This window comes from Solanum lycopersicum, chromosome 5 (genome assembly GCF_036512215.1).
Source record: "Solanum lycopersicum chromosome 5, SLM_r2.1".
In the NCBI taxonomy this organism is placed as follows: domain Eukaryota; kingdom Viridiplantae; phylum Streptophyta; class Magnoliopsida; order Solanales; family Solanaceae; genus Solanum; species Solanum lycopersicum.
In genome coordinates, this window is record NC_090804.1 from 45,998,454 (window position 1) to 46,005,108 (window position 6,655).

The window sequence follows — 6,655 nt, forward strand, 5'->3', positions numbered from 1 at the left end:
CAAGGAGAGAATCAATCCAAGCTTTCAAACGAAGGAGAAGAAAACCTCAACAACCGGTACTACACTCATAGAAAAATGTAGAAAATACGGGTTAGTACAGAAATGCACTAAGTATGGTAGATATGCATAAAATCATTGAAAACATGCTAAAAAGGACATTTTATTTAAAACCATGCTTTTATCAAGCTTAAGAGTCGCCATTCACATTAGTGTAAAAATATAAGTTATACGATCTCATAAGTAACCCTAAGCTATACTTGCGTTGTCCGCCCCGAGCCTAGACCCTTGACATGGACGGCACTCAATGACCATTACTAGCCTTTAACGTACCGTTGGCTTGGCTTACTTAACTCAGGAAAAGTCAACAATCAATGCATTAATGATCAAAGAACTGAACTAAACCAAATAATAAGATAACTAGAATATTTTAAAGATTTAAACATCCAACTTGGACAAATGGCAACCCAATTCTTTAACATAAGAATGATAAGTTAAACATTAGTAAACTACTAACTGTCTATCTATGAAGACTTCTAAAATTGACATGGATGTTGGGACAGACCCCACAATATCCTATAAAAGGAAAGATTGAAAGCAATAAATGTGTCCTCCGGTATGCAAGGAGGCTCACCAATGACTCTGAGTTCTCAGTTGTATCAAGAAGGCGTTGGATGATATTGATCCTGATTACCTGCGTCTGCATCATGATATGATGCAGTCCAATTAGCATCACTACATTGAATGTAAGAGTATGCGAGTTGAAATTCTAACAACATAGGCTATAAAAGAAGTCTTGAGAAACACTTACCTTTGTCATGCTCAACTTATGAATAACTAACTCATTTCAATATAAAGCAATTTAAAAACAAGTGTAATATAAATAAAATTATTTGAAAACAATTTGTAAACTCTGAATGTATACAAGGATACAAGTAACTTTGATATGTATGTAAAATACAATTAAACTGATACATAGATAAAATACAATACTTCTTTGGGAATTCTCTAACTGACACCATCACAGTGATGATACAGCGATCTACCTCATGCTACCAGCGCAAACTATACCCAGCCAAAGGCATAAAACCTGAATTGCGTAATGGATGCACTAGTCTACTGTGAAAAGATTCATCTAAAAAGTATGACCCTAATCTACACATGGTGGCTACATGATTTATGGGGGTTGTGAGTTGTCTAAACTCTCCCCCATATCAATGCTCAATACTACTCCTTAAATATACTAGCTCTTATTTTTTTTAAAATATATTGATTTTGTGGTTTGAGATTAGTGCTCAAAACAAAAGCTCAAAGGCTATCTTGGAAATATCAATTTCCTTGCTTGCTTTATTTAGAAAGTGATTTCTCTTTAACTGAAAACAAGATCAAAGGCTCTTTGGAAATATCATTTCTCTTCTTTCAAATGTGAAAACATTTTTATGTTCTTTTTGGAATACTTTGTTTCCATATACTTCTTTGAAGGAATACTTCACTTTAATCTGAACTGAACTCGAGCTTAAGTCTTAAAATGACACATAAAACATTTTTGAAAGACTTACGAAACTTGAAACGAACTTCTCTTTCTTTTTTTTAGTCCTTTAAATCTTAAAACAAGTTTAGAGTATTTGCAAAAGACTCATGAATGAACTTTAAGAGATCTCTAAACTTTACTCTAACTTTTCCTTGTATTTGGATTTACGGATTCAAGGTTGTAAATTTGTATTTCTAGATGATTTCTATATGATTAGAAGTCATTTAGAGTAGTTAGAATTATTATTAAGTGTTAAAACACCTTAGAAGGGCTTAATCAGACTGAACTAGGTAAACTTGGCGAAAAATGTCGATTTGGGCACGTTAAGGGTGCGCCGCGCCAGACCATTTCGTCTGAGGCACCACTTTGGCGCACGGCAGGTGTGCTGCCCTTGGTCTCTAGCACAAATGGGGCGCGCCGCGCCTAGTGCTACCCAGATGTGTCTAAACAATTTTCTTCTCTCATTTTCTTATCCTAAATCGCCTAAACCTCCATAGTTCTTTTCCAGAACCCTTAGGATTATTAGTACCTTAAATAACCCATAGATGTAACTTGAAAAACAGTCCTAAATTACGAATCATAGCAACAATAGGCATTCAACAACTCAATCAACAAGAATTCAACCATGTCTTTCAAGAACATCATTATTCTTATTCAACCAATTCAAAAATCAAAGGATTTAAGCAAGATTGTTGTGTGGGTGAACTGCCCCAACAGTGAAAGATCTCACATACCTTAATAGGGATCACTCCCGACAAATTCCACTCGCTCTTTTGGTGTTCTTGGCAAATCCTTGACTTTTTCTCTCTTCTCTTCTTCTTTTCTCTCTTCTCCAATCCCTAAGCGTGATTTTGATTTTCTAATCTGAACTAAAATTATTTTTAACCCAAATAAATTCCTAAGACTAAATGGGAAATTAATTGATGAAAATATTAGTTTGCCCTTCCTTAAATCTGGATTGGAACTTTCTTTACTTCAACAGCCCAACTTCCTATAAGAATATCTCTCTCATACATTATCAAAAATACAAACTCAGCGGCGTCATACTATGATGATGAATCTTCAAATAATTTGAGGAAAATCCATTGACTTATCCAAGCCCAAGCTTCACTCTTGCTCTTCTTCTTTTTGGGTTTCTAGAGAGAGAAATATTGAGAGGAAGATGAAATTTTGATTTTGATTTGGGTGTTGTGAACACGATTTAGTTTGGGTGTAATTTAACTTAAAATATATTACATTGTTATGTAGAAATATTATAAAATATACCAATTTAATTGGACTAATAATTGGAAATTGTGAAATTACCGCTTACCCAAGTGGATTGCCCCACGCCTAAGACAAAGTCCACGAGGGTCTTCATGGGAAGTGGAATTCTCCACATGTCGGGGTCCCTCGCGTGGAATTGTTCCATTGGATTTTGTAGACATTTCACAAGGGATCTTCCCAGACAGTGGAGTCTTCCACGCCACGTGAACCCTCATATGGACTTGCCTTGTCGCCTAGATGGCTAAGGAAATGTTCGTGAGAGATCTTCACGGGTAGTTTACTCCTCCACGCCTCGGGAATCCCTCACATGGACTGCCTCATTATCAAAATGTCTAAGGTAATTTTCATGAGAGTTCTTCACGGACAGTGGACTCCTCGCCTCGTGAATCCCTCATGTGAACTGCCTCCTCTCCCAAATGGCTAAGGGATTGGTCCACGAGTGCCTTCCATGGGCAGTAAAGGCCTTCACGCCTTATGAAGCCTCATGTGGACCATGGCCTTTGCCTGCATGGCTAAGGCAAGGTTCCACAATGGCTTCCACGGGAATTGGAGCCTTCCACCTATCGTGGTCCCTTGTGTGGACAATGTACGTAGACATTGTTTTGGGGACAAATGTTAGGGTCCCCATCAAGGACGCTTAGTTGGTCCTTGGGGGATCGTACCTTGACGTTTAACACCAAACAACCCTATTGAGTACCGAAGGTTATTTACGACTTTAACCTTAAAGTTGGACTCCAAGATAGGCTACTAGTTCATACATTAAATTCTAAAATTCTTACGTAAGCCTCTAGTTTCACCTATTAATTTTACGGGTGTTACACTCATGATCCTTGTGCAGCAAGTGTTAACATCCCTTTGAGAGGGCACAACGTCGCATTGACTCAATTTTAAAAGAGGTAAAATGAATTTTTAAGAAAGGGTAAAAGGGATTTAAAGGGAGTTGCTACCTAATATTAGAAAAACTAGATAACTAATTAGTTAGCTTAAAGAAAATGTATACAAAACCAAAAGATTTTAGGTTAGGCATCTTTCGAAATCCACAAATACGGGTCCCGACTGAGTTCATTTTTTCAAATTGAGGAGATAGCAATAGTATACAAGTATAATAAAGATATGATATATACTAGTAATAGAATAGAACAAGAATATAAAAAACGATCTAAGGTTTGTCAAACATCAATATATACAGGACAATAAATAAAGAATGTAATTCGAATTTCCTTAGAATAACTTCAATGAGAAGCAACTTCGTATATATGTAAATACACTTAATAAAAGTGTTAGTAATAAACAAATATGAACAAAAACAAATAAATTAAATAATTACTTATAAATTAAAATTTGTCTTATTAACATGGAAGGCCTTGGAAATTAATCATTTTTTTTCATCGGCCAAATCTAACTAAGAAACAATAATAACAGCCAAATCCTACAATATAATAACTTAAATATAAAACATAATCATATAAAAAATAATCAAATATAAAACAATATAACATTAATTGAAGAAAATATCAATACAAAATATATGAACAGTATCCATATATTGACCAAAACTATACAAAAACAAAGAACAACCAAAATAATAACAACATTTAATGTGACAAGTGGCGGAATACTTAAAGTAGTAGACAAGACAAAAATCTAACCAAACAAAACCAAACTAAAAAAACTATAATTAAAAAAATAACAAAATTAAAAACAAAGCAACTAAGATAAATGGAACAAACAAAAATCGACCATTATAACTAAAATAAATAAATAAACCAAATGAACAAAAGACTCATATCTCTGGAAATATCAAAGTAAAGTTAAATAAAAAACAAATTGCAAAGCTTATTGGAGACAAAGATAACACCTGAGTTTGTGACTAAGTAACAATTTGTTAGCACTGGTGATTTTATCCAATGGTAAGAGAGCTTCGTTGGTGCAAAATCTGGATAAATTGTTGTGGTTTACCGACAATAGAGCCACGCCGGAGCTGGAGTGGGAGCTCGTTAGAACATCAAGAAATACCTGCAAAACAGGAGAACAAAGGTAAAGGGGAGAAGGGATGAGGACTTGTTTGTTCCAATGTACAAAATCCGAGAGTGAAAATTGTTTTTGATTTTGGTATTGCTCAGTTACTGGTGGAGTTTTGGGTCTAGTTTTGCTGGAAATGGCGTCAGGCGTAGATTGGTTTCATTTGTTGGAAAATATGGGGAATGTGGATCTGATGTTTAGTCAAAAAATGGGTATTGAACTAGTGGAGATCTAGTGGTGTATGCAGACCTATTAGGGGTTGATGGAGGTTGGTGGTAGAGAGAGCTTTTCGACCAAATCTTGCCAAAAATGGCAAAACTCAAGATAGGAGAAAGAAACAGAGGTGGGTTTGGTTCACTGGAGGCAGTGAAGAGGGGTATGGAGGTGATGTGGTGAGCTCGTTCGGAGCTTGTTTTGTCAAAAAATTAGGGGTGGGCATTCGGTAGTTCGATTGGTTCGATTTTTTTGATTTTGGTTAATGAATTTGTTATACCGAACCGAATTAGTTTGGTTCGGTTTTTTGTAATATGGTTTGGTTCGGTTCGGTTTATTAAATTTGATTTGTGATGATGTAGTACTCTAGGTAATAGATCGTGTTAGGTGGACGTCGTTTACTGAGATGCAAATAACACTAGCCGATGGGCAAATGCTGCGAATTGTTGGAGCCTAAGATTTTGAAGGAAAAAATAGAAAACACAAAAAAAAATTGGAACGAAAATTAAAAATTGAAACGAACATTGTCCCTGCAACTTGGAGTTGGAAGAGGAGGTGCAGCGGTTGGATTGAAATTTGGAATGAAAGTAAAAAGGCAAAGTAAAAAATAAAATCTAAGGGGTGTTGATCAATAATCAGTAAAAATTAGAAAATATATAATATAATATTAATAATTAAATAATATCTAAAATTATAATGCATAAATTTTGGTTAATTCGAAAAATTGAAATACAATAATTGTGTTATCAGAAATTGAATCGAAAAATAGAAGTAACAAAAAATGTGAACCGATATTGAATCGAAAAACCAAAAAACCGTAACCAAAAATCAAATTGGTCAGGTTCGATGTTCCATTTTTTTAGAATTTTTTCCCACCCCTAGGGAAAATGTGGCAAATGAATGGGGTTTTAGGGGCCGTTAAGGGTTTTTGCCGTGGTTTAGTGGATATTAGGAACGTTGGCGTTTTGTGTTTTCCGGTGGGATTTGGGGATGGTGGTTGGGTCCTGTTGGAAAACAAATATGGGTTGTTTCTAGCTACTGTTTTCTGGTGAAGAAACAAGAAGAGAAAAAATTAGGATTGGGTATGTCAGAGCTTGACCGTAATCCGGGGTGGTGGTGATCGGAAAATAATGAAAAGGGGAACCTTTGTGAATAAAAATCTGAAAATTCCTAACCCTAACCTAAAAATATTCAATCAACCTTTAACCTAATGAACGAACTTTTCTTTAAATAGGGAATTGAAAACCACCATTACTACAATACCACTATATTAAAATGGTGGTCTAAAATCACTAGTCAATAAATATTTGTGTATGAAATCTTCTCCACATTTGAATGAATTTCTGGATTGTGCAAAATATCAAAATGGATATTTACAAATATAACAGATAGAATGAATATTAACAAATGTAACAGATAAAATGAATATAAAAAATCTAATGAACGTAACCAATGACATGTAAAAATGCAATATAACATAAATAATGATTTTATTAAAAATGAAGAAGTATTTGAATGAATTCAAGCGACTGTGAAAAAATAATATCAACAGAACTAACCGATAAAAATCTTAATGCTTTGGGAAAAAGGATAATTATCAACAAATGGCATTAAAATGGCAAAACA

At 34.6% G+C, this 6,655-nt stretch overlaps 1 long non-coding RNA gene across 1 annotated transcript; it reads right to left on the reverse strand.

The window, feature by feature from the left end:
* Positions 1 to 397: 397 nt before the first annotated feature.
* LOC104647438 (uncharacterized) lies at positions 398 to 5,730 on the reverse strand. Its single transcript, XR_741596.4, has 2 exons — positions 4,653 to 5,730; positions 398 to 697 (listed from the first exon to the last, which is right to left on the reverse strand). It is a non-coding gene; the product is annotated as an uncharacterized lncRNA (long non-coding RNA).
* Positions 5,731 to 6,655: the final 925 nt, after the last annotated feature.